The sequence below is a fragment of the Nannospalax galili genome, unplaced genomic scaffold, assembly GCF_000622305.1.
Source record: "Nannospalax galili isolate Female #2095 unplaced genomic scaffold, S.galili_v1.0 scaffold433, whole genome shotgun sequence".
Classification (NCBI taxonomy): domain Eukaryota; kingdom Metazoa; phylum Chordata; class Mammalia; order Rodentia; family Spalacidae; genus Nannospalax; species Nannospalax galili.
This window is the reverse complement of record NW_008338715.1, coordinates 8,549,483-8,572,121: the sequence shown is the minus strand read 5'-3', so window position 1 is coordinate 8,572,121 and position 22,639 is coordinate 8,549,483.

The following is a 22,639-nucleotide window of genomic DNA, read 5'->3' as shown; positions in this document are numbered from 1 at the left end:
TTAAAACATTTAATTTCAGTTTCCCTCCATTGTTCCTGACATTGAAGAATTGCTTTCTCTTCATAAGTCCTTGTTCATCTTTTTTTTTTTTCTCTCTGAAGGATAGTGTAGGAATTGGGTGCTGAGCATTGTGAGGCTGGTTAATTATTAATTCCTGCTGGGTGTGTGTCTAAAAGTGCACATTTCTTGTTGTTCTTTATTTGATTATTAACAGAGAGGTAGATTTATGATTTTTTCCTTTCTTGCCTTTTTAAGATTCCCGGTAGTTCAGTTGTGTATACAAAAAGAGTAGACCAATCGTACCTTCATCAGTAGAGCCTTTTCTCTTTTGTGCATAATTCAGTTTTACTGGTTAGCCTTTGGGGAGGCAGCAAGCTTGACCAAATTTTCTTTTAGATTTTAATTTTGTTTGCAGTCAGCAATGTTAAACTTTTGAGGTCCACTCAGATACAGAGAAGAGGGAATGAAACAGTGCATCAGTGGGCCTTTGTAGAGGTGATTCAAGTATCTACCTGGAGTTCCAGCAATGAATAAAATGCACTGTAGGTAGGAGCAGTGGGGGGGGTCACACAGGCCAGGCTCGAGCTGAAGTCTGACTTACCTCTGTGGCTATCTCAGAGAACCTGGCACCGTATTGCAGATCTCTGGCAGACTCAAAGCTGAGTCTCTCTTCTTACTCACTAACAACCTTGATAAAATCAGTCATCATTATTTATATCACACATTCGTGGTTTATAAAATCAGTCTTGTATTTTATTTCATTATTTATGACAGCCATATAAATATTTTTGTATAAAAGTACTTTTGTATTGTTTTAAAACAGATTTAAAGAGATAAAGGGTGTTCCTCCAAGGACTGTATCTTCCTTAAATAGCTTAACTCATCACAATTAAGCTCTACTGTTAGAACTTGGAGGGTTTTCAGTGACTCTGAAGTGTATGAGTTATACTTATGTATTCAGGGAATAAGGGAAGGAATTCAAGATGGCCCCTGATTGATCCTTTATTGGCTTGAAGTTCTTGACTCCTCATAAAAATGGGGATTTAGGACAGTCTAATCCAAGACAGGTTTCACCCCCCCCCTCATTTTTCATATGCTCAGTCTTGAATTACTTCACTCTTATGGTTTTCAGAACCAACTTCTCCATGTAAATATTACTTTAGTTTAGCTTGTACAGTATTCCAGGCTGAGAGAACCTTTTAAACCATGAATTTTCCAAATTGGATGCCATTAGGATTTAGGACTATCAGGAACCTGGATTAAGATAGAATTGGCTATAGTGGGTGACTGATAAATATTTATTGAATGATTGAATATATTTAAGTATGGCTGTTATTTCTTTTTGTTATATAACAGGAATAAAAACTATTAATTTTATAGTTCCATTAACACAATAGAATTATGGATACATTATTCTATTCCAGTAGCATGGATAAGATCAGTAAGTGAGCTGCTCTACACTGTTCTGAAATCCTTAGAATAGATGGACACATGTCAACAGAAAAAATGAAAGTGTGATATTCCCTTTGTCTGTAGATGAGCAACATCAATAGATTATTTAAAGGGATAGCAAAGAAAGAGTGAAGATTGTTATGCAAATCGTTTTTACTGTCTCCATCGCCTAGAAATGTCTTAGCTGGTCTTTTCTCTCAGCCACTGGATCTTAAGAACTGTAGATGGCAATCCAGCCACAAAAATGATAGGGTTTGCTAAATTTAGTAATGGAATTTGCTTTTCTTAATGGCATGAAATTATTTTGCTTGGGAAAGGCAGCATATAAGGAAAAAGAATCATAAAAACAAAAGCAAATTTCAAAGAAATGGAAAACAAGAGAATTTTTTGTAGCCTTTTCTTTGTAAGCTCCACTACATGTAAGTTTACAAAATGCAGTTTTGGGTTCATGAGTTAATCAAGAAACATTGTGAAGGCATTTCGAACTCTGGATAGTAGAAAATCTCTGTTACCATGGAAACAAGATACTGTACATGGGAACAGGCCACATCATATAGAAGATTTAATTACACTGAAATGATAAATGAATAAAGGCAATTTTTTAGCCTATTTGTAGCTAAAGTCCATTAGAAGTCCAGTTTCCAAGGAAACTCGTGTCTAAAACCAGTAAAAGACAAATTATGGAATAAGATGAACTGCATCTCAAAAGGATTTTGAAAAAAATAACAGCCACTCCATCAGTTAAGAATACTTCTAATTTTAAAGGAACCACATTGGAATGAATTTAAATTTCTTGTGAGAATCTAGAGCTATGCAGAATAACAATAATATCAGCAATTTCCACACAGAATAAAACATTTGTTTGACTTGAAAGCGGTCAAGAATCTAAGTTTTAGAATACAGCTAGAATGGCATATTTAGACATGTTTTTATTTTGAAGTGAGTTTCGTTATGATTTAAGAGATCAAAGCATGGCCGGGAAACACAGCATGGCGGTGTCAGCAGATCACTTTGACTCCAAATGTTGTCTCCTATTACCAAATTTGCTGCTGATTTATGCATGTATGTTTGGGCTGAGCCAACAAGAAACAGACCATCTGGAGGGCCCTTTTGATGTAAGAATGTGAGTACAAAACATTCACTATCCAATGTCATTTGAAGGGTGTGCGTAAGTCTAGGGGACTCAAGGAGTCCTTAAAATCAGAATATATTCCAAGTTTTTGGCCAGGAGCAGTAAGCGTATCAGCAGGATGCATTGCTGTGGTGGTGAGCATTTATTCTAGGCAGTGATATTTTAAATGAGCAGAAAATTACCTCTATTTCTCTTCCACCCTGTGCTGTGAATGCATACAATGGTGGAGTAGGATGAACAATAAGAGAAATAAGCTTTGTCACCTAATCCTCAGGGCTGCTGTGACAAGGAACTGTTTGACCAGCGTACTCATTTTGTTTATAGTTTTTAGACATCGGAGTATTTCTTCTTGTCATCACTGTGTTCAGATATATAAAAGAAGCTGTATAAGGGAAGGAGGATTCATCTGGGCTCATGGTTTACAGGGATACAGTCCACTAAGGCAGGGAAAGTACAGTGGCAGACAGCTCAGTGGTGGCCAGCTTCTGTGGTTGGGACTCCTCACATCTTGGAGGAACAGAGTAAAGAAATGGCACACAAATCACCTGCAAACCTCAAGCTCCTGCCCCCAGAGACCCATTTCCCATGCCTTAAAGGTTCATAGCTTCACCAAACAGTACCAGCGGCAGGGGAACCAATGTTCAAACACTGATCCTATGGGAGACATTTTGTACTTAAAACTTAACAATTCACAAAAGAAATATCTGTTGACTTGAACTTTCATGAAAAGCCATGAGCATTAGAGTAAGACTAATATGAATTGAAATCCCAGACCTTTTTTCTTTATTAGCTATATAGACTTTAACTTCAGTCTCTCCATCAAGAATAACACCAACTGCTGGAAGTATTAATGTCAATATAGGTAAAGCAGGATTTCTCAGCCTTGTACTGTTGATATTGGACCAGATAATTCTTAGCTGTGAAGGCTGTCCCATGTGCTATAGGATGGTTAGCCGACTTTCCAGCTCTTACTCACTAGATGACAGACACAAATAACTTGTCCCTTTCACCACTAGATTTGACAATGAAAATTGTCTCCAAATACACAGAGAAATGTCTTCTGAGCCTGGAGGAGCAGTGACACAATGTGACATGGTAATAGCAGATAATAAGCAAGTGCTTGCAAATTATCTTCTTCATGAGGGCACAGTGAATGTGGAGCACAGTGGTTAGATGCAGGTGTTGACAATTTCTCTGATGAACCATGTCTTCCCATGTTCTTCTTCTTTCAGGTTCTGTCCATTTAGTGTGCTAATTAAGTGCACACTGGAATTTCTTTCTAGCCTCCACATCCCTTAGCTTACTTAGCTTACATCTTCTCTTTGTCTCACCTTTGCCGTATCCTAGTGTTCTAGATGGCACCTTCGTGGATTTTTCCATTTAGGAATGCACTTCTTAGGGGAGTCGTTTACTGTTTTTTTTTTTTAATTATTTATTATTTTTATTTTATGTGTATGTGTGTATTGCCTGCATGTAGGTAAGTGCACCCGTGTTGTGCAGTGTCCATGGAGGTCAGAAGAGGCTGTCGGATCCACTGGGACTGGAGTTATGGACAGTTGTTAGCTGGCATGTGGGTGTGGGATTCGAACCTGGGTCTTCTGCAAGAACAACTGGTGTTCTTAACCGCTGAGCCATCTCTCCAGCCCCAGTTACTGTGCTTTTAAAAAATCTTCAGTGACTATATAATTTTCATGAAACATTTTGTTCAGTCTTTTCACATCTGCTTTACATAATACTACTCTTTCTTTTCTATGGGGTTTTCTTCCCTTGCACCCATCTGTCATGTAATGGCAATTATATTTAGTCAGGTTGTGCCTTTCTAATTGCCTTGCTAGCTAGGATTCCTCAGTTTCTACTGACCAAGATGACAATGCGTTTTCTTACATGAGTTGTAACTTTTGTCAGCCCACTTTTGATGAAACTGCTTATGTTGGGGTTTAATATTTTCTTTGACTTATTGAATTGACTATACAGAAAATGCTATGGTTTTCTGTGGGGTAGACCACTGTGTTTTCCCATTCTGGAATATCTGTATGCCACTTTTCTACTGCAGGCTCTTCATGTAAGTCATGAGAGTTTGGCTCTCAGACACTTGTGAGATGTAGGCTGGGGAATCTGAATTTCTGAGATGAACTGTTTCTGTGCAAGGCTCAGGCCTGTTGCCTCATTCTACTATCATGGCCTGGGCAACTGAGACTTTGCCAAGGGAATTTCCCTATCAGGCCTATGAATTTATTCAGAGACTAGAAACTCAGTTTTCTGTTGGAATGTTAGTATCTAGACACTGACAATACTGTCATGTAGATATAGTTCCAATATTCTGCTACTTGTGTATACCCTTTCTGCATTTTTTGTATCTTCAGAATTACTTTTCTTGTCTGGAATATTTAGTATTCATTTAAAAAATTTATTTTATTTTTAATTTTAATTTTTTAGTATTCATATTAGATTAAGAACTTTGGTCTTGAACCTCTGGTCAAAAGGTAGAAAATTTGAGTTAGACTGGAATAAAGTTAAGAGATTATTGTGTGTCCTGCCAACTGTGGTATATTGCCAAGAGTAGGTTTTAAGTGTTCTTATCATAAAAAGATGGCATGTGATATAATATATAAGCCACTTAGCCTGATTTTATCATGTACGCAATAGATAAAAAATTAATCATAGGGCTCGAGAGACAACTCAGTGATTTAGAGCACTTGCTGCTCTTGCAGAGGAGCCAGGTTCGGTTCCCAGCAACCACATATCAGCTCACAACTACCTGTAACGCCAGTACCAAGGCATCCAATGCTGCCTTTTGGCCTCCACAGGCACTGCATACATCATGTGGTGCACACATGCATGCATGCAACCACTCATACACATAAAATTAAAAATAAATCCTAAAAACAAATTTCATTTCTGTAAATTAAAAAAAAAAAACACATTAGAAAATTTCCCTCTGAACCTAACATTTCTGCTTTTTTTTTTTTTGTAGGCAAGATATTGATTTCCTATGTCAAATCAGTTTATCATTTTTGACTGGATGTTCCCATTGAAGTTATCTGAACCTCAGTTTCCTTATGTACAGCAGTCAGATGAAGATGATGTTTAGCCTGTAGAGTTACTGTGAGGATTAAATGATACCAGTTCTGAAGCACTTATTTTTTGAACACATAGTAATTGCTCAGAGACTGTTATTATCATGTAAACCAGCTGCTGTATTTCTTGATAAATTTCAGAGTTTCAATAATTTATCACTGCCATCTGTATAATTACCTGTATTAGTATGAGTCCTTGTCTCATATCTATGTATACATGAAAAGAAACTACATTAAGAATTATAGTAAGTTGTATCAGGACTATTGAAATATCTGCACAGTCACAAGCCCCAGGTGTTTTGAGAATCACTGACATAATATGTTTTACCTCTTTTCACTTTTTTTTTTTTTTTTGGTCTTTTTGAGACAGGGTCTCCCTGTAGCCCCAGCTGTCCTGGAACTCACTAGGTAGACCAGGCTGGCCTTGAATTCACAGAGATCCACCTGCCTCTGCCTCCCAAGTGCTAGGATTAAAGGCATGCACCACCACGCCCGGCTTCTTTTTACTTTTTATTTTGAGACAGGGTCTTACTAAGCTACCCAAGCTAGCTTTGACTCATTCTGTAGCCTAGGCACGCTTTGAATTTGTGATCCTCCTGCCTCAGTCTGTTGAATACCAAGGATTATAGGCTGATACTACCAGGCTTAATCTTTTTCATCATGTTTTAACTTTTTTGTTTCTATGTCTATTTTCTATCCTAAAAGTCTTTGAGGACAAGTATGTGTCCTGTTTATTTTTGCATCCACAACATGATGCTTAGAAGACATTTAATAAATGTTTAAATTGAAGAATGAAAAGGTGAATAACTAACACTTATGTCTAAGGGCACAAGTATTCTTAGAGATATTTAAGGCCGTATACTGCACTAAGCTAACATCAGAGAATTCAGGGAGCAGCTACAAAGTGGAAGAGAAAATATAAAGACAGACGAAAGCCCAGCCTCAAACAGCATGACAAAATTGCATAGGGCTGGGAAACAATGTCAGCAAATGAAAAAAATTTGACATACAGCAATCCAAAATGAAATTTGAACAAAGACTGAAGTAATTCCTGTTGTCTCAGAACCAGACAAACATTGCTAGTCTCTGCAAATAGCAATGGCAGTCTCAAAGCCAAGAACACACTTTGCTTATGTGTATGCTGGTAGCGTCCTGGTGTGAGCCAAACAGCCATGCTTTTGCCAGGCAGAGATTAGCATAGCACCCAACACATTATACTTTCTATAAAATAGCTATATACCAGCATCAGATCTTGAATAAACATACCATTTATTGCCAATACTTGTATATTCCATTTAGGAAAAGCTGTAACACCAGGCGAGCTCTAGAGAAATACAGCTTTCTGGTGAATTCTTTTTTAAATTCGTTTAAATGTTTTTCAATGTTTTTCAGTGATTTCTACAATCCTAACATTTTGTACTCCTTCTGATAGCAACCATTTATATTTTCAGTTATTATGTTGCCATCTGGAAATTGCTTTTTTCCTTCTAGATGAGGAAACTGAGCTTGAAAGAGATGAAGGAATGTATCCAAGCTTTTGCAACCTGACAGTTATGGAGCACAGACTCCGGGCCAGGTCCTTCTGGATGTGAGCTGGCATTGCTTTTCGTCACAAAAGTATGTCAAATTCTTAGCCTTTTGACAGAGTTCTTTATATGGAGACTGCCTTTTCTGTTTTAACTATTTACTGACTTGACTATCATGTTAGTCACTTGACTGAATGCCTAACAGAAGCAACTCAAGGGGCTAAGGATTTACTTTGGTTGGTGGTTTCAGTCCATGGTGGAGCAGAAGGCATTGTGAGGGGGAGCAGCTCAGCCTGTGTCAGTGGGACTGTGAAGTGGCTGGTCACATCATACATGTTGACCAGGGACCAGAAGAAGAGACAGGTTTTAACCCTTATAGGACCCACCTCTGGCAGCCAGAGTCCATATCTCTAAGGTTCCACAATCTCTCAGAATAGCACCATTACCTAGGTACCGACATTCAAAGACACAGAATACAGGGGACATTAAAACACAAGGTACGAGGGACATTTCGGTTTAAAATTGTATCACATATAACTATTCAACTTGAACATAAAAATTTTAAGTCAGAATTATTCAGAACATTTCAAATGTCATTTAACACTGTATCTGGTATTAAATATTGTGGAACCAAACAGTATTATTATTTTTTAGACAAATTCTATGTATCCTGGCTTAGTTTCAGACCCAGAATTCTTGTGCCTCTGTCTTCTGAGTTCTGAGATTATAGACACATGCCACTATACTTGGTTTGGTGTCTTTCTTAGGCAATACTTTTGGCAGCTGAGGGGATGACTTAGGCAAAGTCCTTGCTATGTGAGCATGAGGACCCGAGTTTAGATCCCCAGCACTCACAAGAAGATTTGGGTATCGTAGTATGTGCCTATAATCCCAGCACTGGGGAAGCAGAGAGAGAAGGCTCCTTGGGGCTTGCAGGTCAGGTACTCTTGCCAAACATGAGCTCCAGATCCAGTGAGATACCTTGTCTCAAAAAAATCAGGTGCATTGTTATTGAGGAAGACACCTGATGCTGATCTCTGGGGAATGGGCACACACAAAAATATGTATATATATCAGAGAGACAGAGAGAGAGAGAGAGAGAGAGAGAGAGAGAGAGAGACCATTTCTTTTATGAATACTCAAATAAAGGCATTCCAATAAAAGTTAACATAATTTTTTTCTTTAAACATTTTTAAATTAAATTTTAAACTTCAAACAAAATGTGCATATATTTACTTCAAAGATTCAAAGGACATAGAAAAAGCAAAGACATCCTCTGTCTTTAGTCTCATCTTCAGACACCTGAGCCAGTTGTTTTTCTAGATTCCTCAGCAACAAATTCACCTTCTTTTGCTCTGCTTGCAGTACCACAGCTGAGCCCCATGACTCTGCCAAGGATTGTTCCCAGATTGCCTTAGCAGATGGCCTCCTGGAAGAGTTTACCATAGGGGCGGGAGAGAGGGCTTCTCAGTTTTTCCCCATTTCTGTCATCATTACAGCACTCTTACCAGTGGCAATGTGCCCCGTATCAGAGTTCTTTTGGCAACACCAGAGCCAGCTGCAGGAACTGTATAAAAACACAATGGAAACCGAGGGAGCTCCAATGTCCAAGCATGCTCCTCTGCAGCCGTTCTTTATGAATCGAGGTTTTGAAAATGGCATCTCTTCCTTCAGGCTTCCCCAGACCTGCCATGGCAATTCTTCCTATAAATTTGTTCTGTAGGTGTTTCCTCTGTGTTCTCTTAGCCTTCTGATTCTTTTGTTAAACCTTCCATTTGCAATATGAAGTTATTTACTATCTTCCTGATTGAATTTGGACAGATACATCATCATGTTCAGGAAATAGTTCTTTATTTTTAGCATTGATTACTTACATATCAAATGAACATGAAATGAGTTCATATACATGTATAGAGTAGCAAGTTTTATATGAACCGAACTATGAAGGAGAGGATAGTTCTGTCTCTAACAAGTACAGTTTGTTAGGACAGGAAGAGCTGAATGATGTTTGCAGGTCCTAATCTGGCAGCAGCCTTCCCAAGTTCAGAGGCTCCTGGGAAGGTAAGTGAGTTTGTCTGTGGGCTGGACTTAGGGGATGTAGGGGTTACCATGATGAGTTATTGGCAGGGCTGTGCTGACACAGGTTCTGATATTTAGTAGGAATGTGGTCAAGGTTTGAGTTGTTCTGTACTTTCTGATTTCAAATTCATGGAAGCTATCCACATGGTCTCAGTCCTATGTGAAGACAGAACTTGCTTTAGGGTGTCATTGAGTGCTCTCCACTGAGCCAGGCAGAAGGAAATGGAGCAGAGGACAAAGCTTCACCCACACCTTCAAGCCACCTTGGTAAAGCAGCACAAGCTGAACAGGCTTGCCTTTTAGGTGTATTCCTCCCACCCACGCTCCCTTTGCAGCTGTTTTCTTGGGATCCTCATTCATCTTTAGCCCAGGATTCCATTTTTACTTCTCACTTCTGTTGAAGTATCTGTTTCCCATGATCCGTAACTTCCCTTTCCTTAGATTATTCCTTCTACTTGGGAGGAGGAGGGATTCTTTTTTTTTTTTTTAAAAAAAAATGGAGGATTATTTTTATTTTACATGTTATGAGTGTTTTGTCTATGTGTGTAAGTGCACATATGTAGACAAAATGAAATGAAATGCCTGTGGAGGCTAGAAGAGGGCATTGGATCCTCTGGAACTGGAGTTACAGTTATTAGCAACCAAGTGGATTCTGGGAACCAAACCTGGGTTCTCTGCAAGAGCAGCCAGTGTTCTTAACTGCTGAGTAAGCTCTCCAGTCCCAGGGCGATTCTTTAGTAGCTCCTGAGGAATGGTACATAAGAAGTAAATATATTCAAAATTTTGAATATTTAGCAGTAAGTTTATTCTATTTTCAAATATGATGATAATTTCTTTGTATATAAAACATAGATTGTAAATAATCTTCACTCCTAATTTTGAAGTTATTTCCCCATTACCTTTTTGTTATAGTTTGCTTCTCTCTTGGTGTGATAAAAAGCTGTGGCCTAAGCAACTTATAGAAGGAAGAATTGATTTGGTTTATGATTGCAGAGGGTCAACAGTCCATCGTGGCAGGGGAGTCATGGTTGGAAGTAGCCAGAGCAGAAGGCTGAGCACTCACATCTTCAGACACTAGAGGAAAGCAGAGGAAGCAGAACTGGCTCTGACCCCTCAAAGCCCCTCCCTCCACAATAATGTGCTTCCTCTGCCAGGGCTGCAACTCCTAAACCTCTGCAAATAGCTGGGGCCAAGTATTCAAATACTTTGAGCTATGGGGGACATTCTCATTCAAATCACCACACTTTCACTTCCTGGTGTTGTAATAGATCTGAAGGCATTTTTCTATCCTGTTCACATTACCTAAGTTTATTTTTTCTTTTTGTTTTCTATTCGGAAAACTTTCAGACTCCTCTTTTCCTCTCTTGCTTTGAAACTTCATGATAGACTGGTAGTGAGTCTTTTTGTGCGTATTGTTGGTCCTTTCACTTTGGAGGCTCATGTCTTAAAGAGTTCTGAGAATTGCCCTTGAATTATTTATTCAATAATTTCCTCCTCTCCTTTATCCAATTTCCTTTTCTGGAACTCCTATTACAGTATACCTTTTCTCTAATTTCCTACTAGTGTGTGACCTATTTTCCACTTGTTTTAATCAGCTTTGGTGATTTTTTTCTGTCCTTTCAGTTACTCGTCCTTTTCCATCTCTGTTCTTGGGTATTTCTAAAGAGAGTTGGAATACGTTGTTTTAGGGTCTAAGCAACTCGCTCTGCTTGTTTCCAGTCTCAAGAAGCTGAGGGCCTTGAAGATTTTATATCTTTTACAGGCCTACATGCTTTTAGCTTAGGGTATATCTTTCTTGACAATTCAGCTCTTCTCAATACTCAATTGGATTTTTATGTGTTTGATTCCATTTTGTTCCACACCCACAATTATTTTAAAGGCCTACTTGTCCTCTAGGCTTAATTGCTGAATGCAAACATTTGAGGCTTCTGTGAGGCCACAGCCTTAAGTTTCATTATCTTTGGAGTCTGAGTGTTGTTTCTCAGAAGGCTGTGATGGTTATTCATTACTGTCAACTTGACTGGATTTGGAATCATCTAGGAGACATACGTCTGGGTGTGTCTGTGAGGGTATTACCAGAGAGGTTTCAATGAGAGACAAAACTCATTCTGAAGGTAGGCAGCACCTAGCATCGGCTAGGATCCTAGATTGAACAAAAAAAGAGAAAGAAGGAGGAAGCCAGAGAGCAAATCACCAGCATTAACCTTCCTTCCTGGCTGCAGATGCAGTACAACCAGCTGACATGGGCTTCTGCTGTCACAGCTACAGCTACTTTTGCCACCATGCCTCACCTATCACCATGGACTGCATCCTCAAGCTGTGAGCCAAAATAACCTCACCCTCCCTCTCACCCTTCCTCCTTCCCTCCCTCCCTCCCTCCCTCCCTCCATCCTTCCCTCCCTCCCTCCCTCTCTTCTTCTATCCCTTTCTTTTTTTTTTGTTTTTTGTTTTTTTTTTTTAAATCAGGTGTCTTGTAATAGTAAAGAGAAAAATAACTACTACAAGGACCAAGCAACTGTGCTTTCTGATTCTTTATGTCTGAACCTTCCTTCTTCCTTTTAAAAGTTTGTTGCATGTCTTTTTTGCTTCCAGTCTACAAATTTGCATTCTGATTCCCTGCTGAGAATGAAGCTCAAAACAACTTTTTTAAAAAAAGATTTTATTTATTATTTTTATTTTATGTGTACGAGTATATGCCTGCATGGATGTGAGTGTACCGGTGTTGTGCAATGCCGTGGAGGTCAGAAGAGGGCTTCAGGTTCCCCTGGAACTGGAGTTAAGGACAGTTTGTAGCTGCCATGTGGGTGCTGGGTCCTCTGCAAGAGCAGTCAGTGCCCTTAACCACTGAGCCATCTCTCCAATGCTCAAAACAACTTTTTGACTGGAGTTGAGTGCTCCATAATCAGGTTAAAAGCCTCAGGCTGTCAATGGGTCTTCTTACTGAATTTGCTCCATCTTTTTCTAGTCTCTGCCTGTATTCCATTGTCTGTGGTATGCACTATTTTTTTCCCTGTTTATCTGGGCCGGGTTAAACTGAAACTCTTTAGACCAAGGGAATCTGTGAATTAAAAAGTGTTACTGAGCTGTTATTGATGCTAGCCAGAGAAAGGACCAAGTTTTGGGTCAAATTCCTGTAACTATTCTAAGTAGAGTTTGGAAATGGTAATGTGCCCATTTACTAGAGGAAAGAGCATCCCCCGCCCCAGTTCCCCTGCAAAGCATTTTTTTTTTTTTTGACAAAAATTTGTGAGAAGGAAGGCATAAATTGTTTATACTGATTATTGGCTGTAAGGAAGAGGGATAGGATTATGCAAAACAGAAAAGGCTTTGGTATAAGGTATTTGGTATACTTTCTCAGGATTATGCAAAACAGAAAAGGCTTTGGTATAAGGTATTTGGTATACTTTCTCAAGGAAGAGAAATTGTTATTCTGGATTGGTTGGAGTTGTAACCAGGACGGATGATAGGACTGGAGTTAGTATTTAACATACCTTCAAGGATGTGAAATGATCCTTGCTTTCTTAGTTCATAGCTTGTTAACTGATTTAACATCCTCCACCTCTCCTTCTCTCTGTCTTCCGACCCTTATAATGAAATGAGGACATCTGCAATTTCTAATTAACTAACTCTCACGTATCGCTTTGTTCCTATATGTCCTCCTCATTTCACATGTGATTATCACTATAGCTTTTATCTTCTTCTATAAGCTCATTGAGATTTTGTCTCCTGGCTCTGTCACCATGAGCTGTCAGCACTTGTTCCCTTAACTGTGTCCTCAAGGGTGACTGCTACATGACCTGTGCTCCCACTCAGAAATACCGCCAGGGTTATTAATCTGAATGTAACTCTGACCTTGGCCTCTGTTTACAACTCTCACACTTCTCACTTTTGACAAAGTGAAATAGAGGTCCCTAAGGGAGGTATGGAGGTTTTCCACCTGCCTATCTTAGTCTACTTGGTCTCTAACAAATTAGCATGGACTGAGTAGCTTAAGCAACAGACATTTTTCTCAGTTTCAGAGGATGAAAGCATGATGTCAGGGTGGTGGCATTAGATGCTGGGAGAGGACATTTCTTGGGGATGTGGATGGCTACCTTCTTGCTGTCTCCTCACAAGGCAGGAACAGGAGGAGGGTGCTCAGTGTCTTGCTCCTTTGCAGGGGCTGGAGTCCACCGTAAAGCTCCATTCTCACGACTTTATCCAAGTCTAAATACCTCCTAAAGCCTTCCAATGCCAACACTTTGGGGTTAAGGATTTGATATGTGAATAGTGGGTATCAAATGTTCAGTCCATAACACTGCCACTTTAGTCTCCACTGACCTCATAGCCTACTCATCATGCTTTATATTCATATGTAAAGTCATATTCACTTCTGGGAGACCTGTATTGTTCATGCTCTCGGCTTTCAGGCCCACTGGGAGGTGCTGCTGTGACCTTCTCTCCTCACTGTCCTTATGACAAAAACTATGGTTTAGGGAATAAAGATATTTATTTGGGTCTTACAGAGTTTGTGATGTCCAGGAGTGGGGTACTTAGAAAGCATGGGCCCCTGTTGGCTTTTTTCCCTACATCTTGGCTGAGCTTCCTAGATCTGCTGCGAGCCAGCTCAAGATGATGAAGCTCCCGCACCCCTCTGGCTTCTTCCATGGCTCTCCTTAGCCCCTCCACCTCATGCAATTGAAGCTGACTGAATGGGTGGGAGGGGTGACTATCTCTTTTCCTTTCTACGGAGTCTCTTAGGGTTCAGACATCCAGCTGTTGCTAGTCCTTTCGGAAGCACGCCTATCCAACACATACTTAGGAAATTGGAAGCTATGCATTTGCCTCAGGATGCCTAAAGTCATTCCATACTTCTATATATATTTTTGTTTTCCTTTCTGCCTTAAATACCTGGCCTAATTTTCTCATGTATAACTTTACTCCGTTTTTAAAGCAACTTCAACTCAATGGTTCCTATGTATTTTTTTTTTTTTCCAGTACTGGGGGTTGAGCCTAGGGCCTCATGTATGTGAGGCAAGTACTCCACCATTTATCTACAGCTTCAACCCTCAACCCATTTCAACTCAGGTGTCATAGCCTCTAGGAAACCTGTGCCCAACCTCTGAAACAGAACCTTTTCTTTCTTGCTGTAAGCTCTTAGTGCCTAGAAGCTTCCTTAATCCCAAGTCTACCTGTAGCTCAGGAGATAGCTGGTTATGTTGTCACTATCTGTGTATATTATTCTACCTGAGCAGCAAGTACATGTACTTTCTATTACATCATTTATTTTGTTCCCATTGACAAGCAGAGTGCTTGGTCTACGACAGGCACTCACAGATATTCATTTGTTAGTAAACTAAATATTTCATTTTACTTACGTAAAGCTATGTGAATTACCTCAAGTTCTCTGAACACTGTGCTGATATTTGCCCCTTGCACTAGTTTTTCTTCATTATCTGTGTTGAAATACTTCATATCCAAATTATAAACTAAAAAGTTTAGACATCAGCACTCTTTTTATAGCATCAACCTTATGTTATAACATGAAAGAATTTGTATGCTAAGACAAATGGGTCCCATTTCAGGTATTAAAAAATTGTACCTAAACTTTGCCAGTAATGTTTTTACCCCAGCAGATTCTTAGATGTTGACCAATGGCTCAGAGAGAAAAGCTGCGGATATAGGAGGGTCAGAGAGTTTTGTGATAGTTATGGATAGCAAGGCTAAATAGTTTAGATTCTGGAGGTAGGCATCACTTATATACTATAGATCTGGTTTCTGAGGAGCAAAACAGTAGACATTAGCATTAGCATAGATCACTGAAGAGACGACAGCAAGTGAGATGCAAAAGGAAAGGACATCATTTTATAAAGGAAGTCCTATAGAGAAAATTCTTTTTAACTGTAAAATTGCATGCAATTGTCTAATTCTGACGTCATTATATTGCAAGTTTGTATATTAATGGCCTGTACATTAATGGCTCAATCAAGTTACCCAAATTGCCATATTGTCTTATAACTGAAAATGAGGAAACAATGATGATATTTGCATTGGACTCTAGTAGCTATTGATTTTGGTTAAGAAGTACCTCTTGTATGATCCTACACCTATTTCTCTTTTTAAAAGAGACCCCACCATCTGGCTATAAGTGTTATTCAGACTTTGCCAAACTTAGTTCTCTCCATTCTTGTCATCAGAATAAGGTTTTGGAGAGAAGGCTCCAAACAGAACCAGTTAGAATCCTTCCCTGAGATGTACATAGATGGCAGAGGCACTCTGCTTTAGTGGTTTATGTGAGAGGGGATGCTACAGACATTAATGGGCCCTGTAAGTTGCCTCTGACTAACTGTCCTGGGTGTACTGGATAATCTATAGGTAATTTCATAATAATATAGAATTGGAATCAATTCCTCCTTTTCTTTTTGGGTTAATCTATTTTGAGTTGCTTCTACTTAACCCGAGTATGCTCTCACAAACACATCACCCTTATCTAAGGTGTTTTAGACGCCATTAATTTTTCATTCCTTTACCTGTGGCTCAGTTTCACTTCCAAATTGAATGGTGATTTGATGGTTGAGTCCAAGGACATGGAAGCCAGACCTGAGTTTAAATATTGGTTCTTCATTGTGTTGGTTGTACAATCTTGGGGAAATTATTTAACCTCTTTGAGCTTTGATTTGATTTTGAGGGATAAAGAACTTGCCTTGCTTTTCATGGATTGTGGAACCTTGCATAATCCCATGTTCATGGGAAGCATTTCCTTGGCCTGTTTATTTTCATGTCATGTTGCCAACAGGGGCCTATAACTCCCAGCCTCCTTTCTGCCTTGCTTGCTTTGATCTGGTTTTTGCTGTCCTTAACTTCTCCTTTGACCTCACTCTTTGTATTTGGCACCAGGCTCTTGCTTGACTGTCATGTCTACTTTATTCACTATGTTTTTATTCTTCCCCTTAAATGCTATTCCACCTCACAAAAACACTTAATGCAAAGAGCTTATACTAGCTTTACCTAAACCTGGAGAGCATTGTAGCATCTAGTAAATTCTGATGGTTAAGAAATTACAGAACATGTCCCAAAGAAGTATTATTATAATCTCATAGTAAAGGGAGCTAACTGGTTGTATGATCTACAGACTTACTAAACTTATATTTCTCAAACCTGACTTTTCTCAGCCTAATATCTTCTTCAATGATTAGTTATTTTTGTGGTAAAATAGTTTGAAACCCAATAATTTTTCTGTTAAAGCAAGCAGTAATATATTCTTGAATACTGAGAAAAATTTACATGGTGCTGACCTGTGTTCTTTGAGTTATGAATTTACATACCTTGAGGAGTTTAAATGATGAGACATGAGTGACTGTCCTCTGTCTCAAAGAATTCTCTGGAGAAACAGTTGAGAAAATGAGAGAATTGTACCATTCCCTTGCTAATGCTAAGTGAGGTCAAGGTTCACAATAGTGGGAACATAATACTAGATGGCATTTTGGGAAATGTACGTGTCCCAAACTCTCCTGCATGGCTAATGATAGCATGCCATTCAGTATTCATAGAAGGTCTACTTTGCAGAAAAAGAATGCAAATTTTTACAAGTTAAATAACTTGAGTTAGGTCAAGTTAATGAGGTCAAGATAATGTTTGGAGACTTGGACCCAAATCCAGGTCTGTAGGCTCTGAAGTGCTCTTAGCTACTATGGTCCAAGGCCTGTGCAGATTCATTCAGAATAACCTCGTTCAAGATGAGAATTTCATGGACAGTTGAAAGAGCAGCTTATCTTAATAGCAACCAGCTTTGATTCTTTCAGAAGTTCCAGGTAAAAGAAGGACTACTGTAAAAAGGAGACTAACGTTGTGTCTGTTGGCTTGTGTGTGCACATGCATATGAATGCAAGCATATGATCTGTTTTACATAGGCTGCCTAGATAACTTACTTGGAGTGGTTTTTAAACTATGTCTGTCTGAAACTTTAGTTGTTATTTTACCTTCTGAAAGTTTAGTTTTAAAACCAGCCAGCTTTTGTTCAGGAAAGGAAGCAGGGTATGCCATGTCTGTTCAGATTGCCAGTGTACATTGATGAGCATAATGAATACCAATATCTTGATTAGAATTTTCCTGGATCTTTTCCTTAGGATTATATTCTTCAACCAAAATCACTGGAGAAGGTCAGATACCTTGCTTTATTGTACATTATTTACAGTAGAAAATCCAGTAAATACCTTCCTCAAAAGCTCATTGATAGAACTACTTACCAGTATCACATTTTCCCTTCTTTTTTGCAAAGCTTGGCTTGGAAAGAACTTTTTCATTCTTGCGATGTTCAGAGTCCTTGGTACAATTTATTTTTCATGTGAACTATTTTGGCTATTTGACTTAAAGTAGTTCATTCTAGAGTCACGATGTAGTAGCTGGAGATCCTCCATTTTGTGTAAGATATCTTGGTGAACTGTCCTAGACCGTATTCTGGCCTAGGGCTGGAAGTTCCAGGAAGAACTGAGGAACACACCCATATAATCCTGGGAGACTCCAGTGGAGGCTTATCTGGCTTTTGTGACTGCTCATCTGGCTTCTGTAACTTCTTGCTTTCCCACCTACAGAAACAAACATGTGACTGCTTGCCTTTGAGTAAATCTTGTACCAAGGACTTCACCTTTAAAAGCTCCATCCTCTCCTAGTTAGGGCAGCATTCTGGCATTCTCTAAATTGGCTCAGAGAGTACAGTCACTGGCCAACTAAATAGATTCAGCTGATTGGAAACTTTTTGAGTCTGAGTGGTCTTTTCCCAGTGATCTTGAACTCTGTAACAACATGTTTTCTATTGTTGCACTTGAACCTCAGTGATCTACATATATCTCTAAAACTTAACACAAACTTGAAAGCATAAAATATTCACCTGAATTTCTAATCTTGATACTGATACTATTTGAAGATCCAAATATGGATGTGCCAGGTTGTTTCTCAAGGCATAAGTGCTCCATGGATCATGTATCACAAACCCAAAAGACTTGTGTCAAAAAGCTTCAATGAAGTAAGTTCTGGAAATGCTGCACAACATATTTTTCTCTTAGACATTAGCTTCATTACTATTATTTTATAGAGGACTCACCTGAAATTGGGAGAAAAAGTAATAACGTTTGATCCAGCATTTTCTGAATTTGTTTGTTCAAGTTGAAAGTATTTATTTTTAATCTCCTATGTAACATGAGAAACACTTTTCCTTATATTCCTGGAAATTTGGAGGAATCCCTTTATGGTTGCTGTATGATAGCGGGGAAATTGGGTCCTCTCTTACAGTTCTTAGTATAATTAATACAAGAATTTAAGAATAGATTCAAATAGAAGCTTGAGGCCAATTTTATTAGTGTTTCAAAGAAAAACTCTAGGGTAGGTGTAAATCTTGGCAGCTGCCCATAGGAGGAGAATGGGGAAGAAAAGAAAAAAAAAAAAAAAGTCATGCTATTTAAATTAAGCCAGTGTGGAGGTCTGCCACATGGCAGACAAATAACCACATGGCCGGGAAGGGAATTTTAGAGAAAGAATGACTTTCAAAGTGTTTGGGAAGCCCAATGTGTTAGGGAAAACATGCTTAGAAAAGAGATAGAAAGAGGGATAATTATTCATCTTATCTCTTTTACATGGCTTGGGGTGAATCCACCTTCCTGAGGGGTAGTCCCTTGGCCAGGTGACTGATTTGCCCAACTGGATTAATTCTTAAGAGAGTAGACACTGGTACATTTCCACCTACAGGTAGATTACATTTTTACTGTAACACTTATACAGTAGTGTTTAAGTCCATTGGGATATAGATTTAAAATTTAGCTCTATTATTTGGATAGTGCATTTGTGTTTCAAGAGCTAAACTCCTCTTGGGAATATTTATCTCACTGAGTTGTTACATGCGTTAATACATCTACTGCAAATGACACAAAGTATAACATAAGTTTTAGCTCACCTGCCTGTTTTCCTCCCTCATATTAAAAAAGGTGTGAAATCTCATTTCTTTTATGAATTCTTCCCTTAATAATTGATGTAGGAAAACACTGAAGGGCTAAATTTATCTGAAATAGATATATATTTCCTTTTATTATATTTTCAAATATCAAGTAAAAATGCATTTATTTTTCAATGAGTACCCTGTTTTAAATAGTGATAATAAATAGTCTTCGCATAATACAGACTGTTGGATAACCAGGCTGGAAGGCCATTGGGGGTGAATACCTCTCTCATGGACTGGGGATTTTTCTTCCCCTTTCTCAGTAAAGGGAAGTGTGTCTTTAGAACTTAAATTACCCTATAAAAAGGTGGAGATATTTGTCCTTTGTTGAGGTCTAAGACCCTGGGTAGAGACCTGGCATTCCAAACTACATAATGGGGGGGGGGATAAATAATTATTTTCTTAATTAGATAATGCATCCCTCTTTCCCCAAAGCCCCTTCTCTCATTGTAGATGCTTTCAGCAGCTTGCAGAAAGCACCCTGGTGCTGGCCTGACTGCTCTTCTGAGTCCTAACTTTAAGTTTTACTTCTTTCTGTTCTTAAGGATACTGGTCAAAGCCTGGTCATACTTTCCTTGATGATCTGGGCCTTCTCACTCACTCACTGAAGCCCCCACCCCCATTTTGATGAACAGCAGCTTGTCCTCCATTGATGATGCCTGTTTACAGGGACCCTAACTCTCTCTCTCTCTCTCTCTCTCTCTCTCTCTCTCTCTCCTCTAGCAACTCCTTCTGGCAGATGCCAAGATTTATAGCTTGCCTGCCCTGCTGTTTTTCTCTCAAACTTTAATAAAATTGTCTTCAGGCTTTGTAAAACATCTATTTAAAAAGTTTTCATGAATGAGGTTAAGAACCCCAAAAGGGGACCTCAGCTTCCCAGGAACATCTGGTACCCAAGGTAGTGATAGAGTATCAATAAACCCCATAAATTAACTGGTCCAGACTATAAAAATGTCTAATATATCTGTTGGAGGGCCCATTTTTCCAGTCTCACTGGTCAATTGCCTGGTTATGCTAAGTAGATGGGCGGAATACCTGGTGTGTTAATTAGTAGTGAATATTTCTACCTGGAACTAGCTCAGGTCCCCACAGAACTTCCAGACCAGCCACAGCCACGTAGGTCTCCATAAATCTGTCTGCTTTCCTGAACTCTTCAGGAAAATGTAATTTCTCCTTTTCTTCTTCATGCCTTTCTTACTAAACATGCTTTCTTTAAGGCTTTGGGCGGCCCCTAGCAGCTTGTATTTCTTCACTTTTTCTCTAAAGCTTCCTTCCCCCAGCCATGTGGCTACAAGTCAGCCCTGTGTCTGACCTCTATACAGGCTCTAAGCCTGCATGACTTCATGGCTTTCTTTCCTTCTTCCCACTATTCACCTCCTCAGGGCAGCTGCCAAGATTACCAGCTCGCCTGTTCTGAAGATTTTTCTTTAATATTCTAATAAAATTGTAAAAGCCTCCATTTGGGTCCATTCTTAAATTCTTTTGTGAATGAGACTAAGAACCCTCTAGGGGTTCCTCTTTCTCCCCCAAGTTTCCCCAGTATCACAGACATTGAACTCCTCTGGTTCCAGGAAAGAGAATGGAAAGTAAAATCTCTAATATTAGGTTTTGCAAGAAGTAAAACACTAAGATTATTGGAATAAACCAAAGAACATCCTTTCGAAGTTGTGTGAGTCAACTGAAAAGTGATAAGCAATCATTTGTGTCTGAATGGGTAATGCCATCAATAGTAAAGTACTTCTAAAGCCTGAATAGATTATAATGTATCTTAGGTCAATTTTGCAGGTAGATTCTGTTTGTGATTGCCAACTACTTTGAACCAACTGAGTTCATACTCCTAAAGTTAGTCTAGCTATGGAAATAAAACTGAAAGAATTATACTTCCATTTATAAAACTACTATCTGGTCGTTGTATATAAAGAAATCCTCAAAGGAAAAAAATAGATGAACAAATTTGTAAACTTATAAATCTATTCATCTATTCATCTGTTCATTTGTAAACTTACAAATGTAAACTTACCTATGATGCTGTTTATGAATTCTGGGTAGCCTGAGGAACAAACGCTGGCCCATTATGCAATTTGATGTTGGAGGGGAGCTCAGGCAAGGCAAGAAAAGCACAATTGCTACTACTGGGCCAGGGAGATGATGCAGCTCTTAGGATGATATGCTGAGGTACCAGTTACTCCTTATAGAAACAGTCTCAGGTGTACCAAGTATTCACTTTGGTTCTCTCTCTCTCTCTTTTTAATTCTGTAAAGTCTTAATTCAAGGTCATCTTGAGAAAGATCTTACCTAGGAGACTTAGTTTTTAAAATTTTAATAAAATGGCACGTGTATATATGAGACCAATCAATCCTCTTCTGCCTAATTTTTCTCTCATAGTATGACTTTGGAGGGTATTATGCTAAAAGATTCACTTGTGCAGAAGTAGGAGAAAAAGTTCCTTAGGGTATATATCTTGCCTTTCTACTCTTATATCCTTAGGAATTTCCTTAACATTTGTTCCATTACCTGCGCATTCCCTTTTGGCTGACTTATTTGGATAAGAGCGCCTTTAATGGAAAGCAAAGGCAGGGATTAGGAGCAGCTTGTGGTAATGGGTGGTTTCCGAGATGTAGAATGACTAACAGTGTTTGCTGGCTTTAGATTCAGGAAGCCCCTGGTTGGAGTGTAAACTCTACCAATGAACAAGTCACCTTGATCTATGAGATATAGATTTCTCTGATAGTGTACAGACACAATAGGGCACATTGGCTATAATGACATGCTTGCTTCTCCAGCATTGATTCTGCTCTCTGGGTGTAAGTTTGATCTTACTCCTAGCTCTGTGCATGGGTTGCACGTGACAAGAGACAAGTGTGATCCTTGGCACAGAGATTGTGACTGAGTCTATGCAAATCAATGCATAGCATTGCCATGGCATCTGTGATTGGTTAAGGCTGGTCCAATCAGAGTGAAATGCAATTCATTTGCAAAAGATACTACTGTTCCTGCTTTGGCTTGGGAGGGCTGAGGGTGAAAAATATGGGAATCTGCAGTAGCTTTTTCATGCCCATGAAAGACGATGGTCTATAGATAACATTAGTGTATGGCAATGGAAATAGTGACATGAATGTTGGGGTTTAGAGATAGTGCTTGGCCCTGTACGTCCAAAGCTTGACCTACTTTTGAAGTTTCTAGTTAACTGGGGAAACTGATTGCTTTGATGTAATCCAATTTCAGCTATCCTTTTATTAATTTCAAACAATGGAATCCTAAGAAGTGTATGACATAGCTTATATGTTGGACAGAATATAGAGAAATACAGAGGGAAATAAAAGAAGAGGGGTAGAGTACATATAATAAGGTGGTAAGTAGCTACAACTGAAATTATGAAGGGGTGCCTGAGAAAGTTACTTTTCAT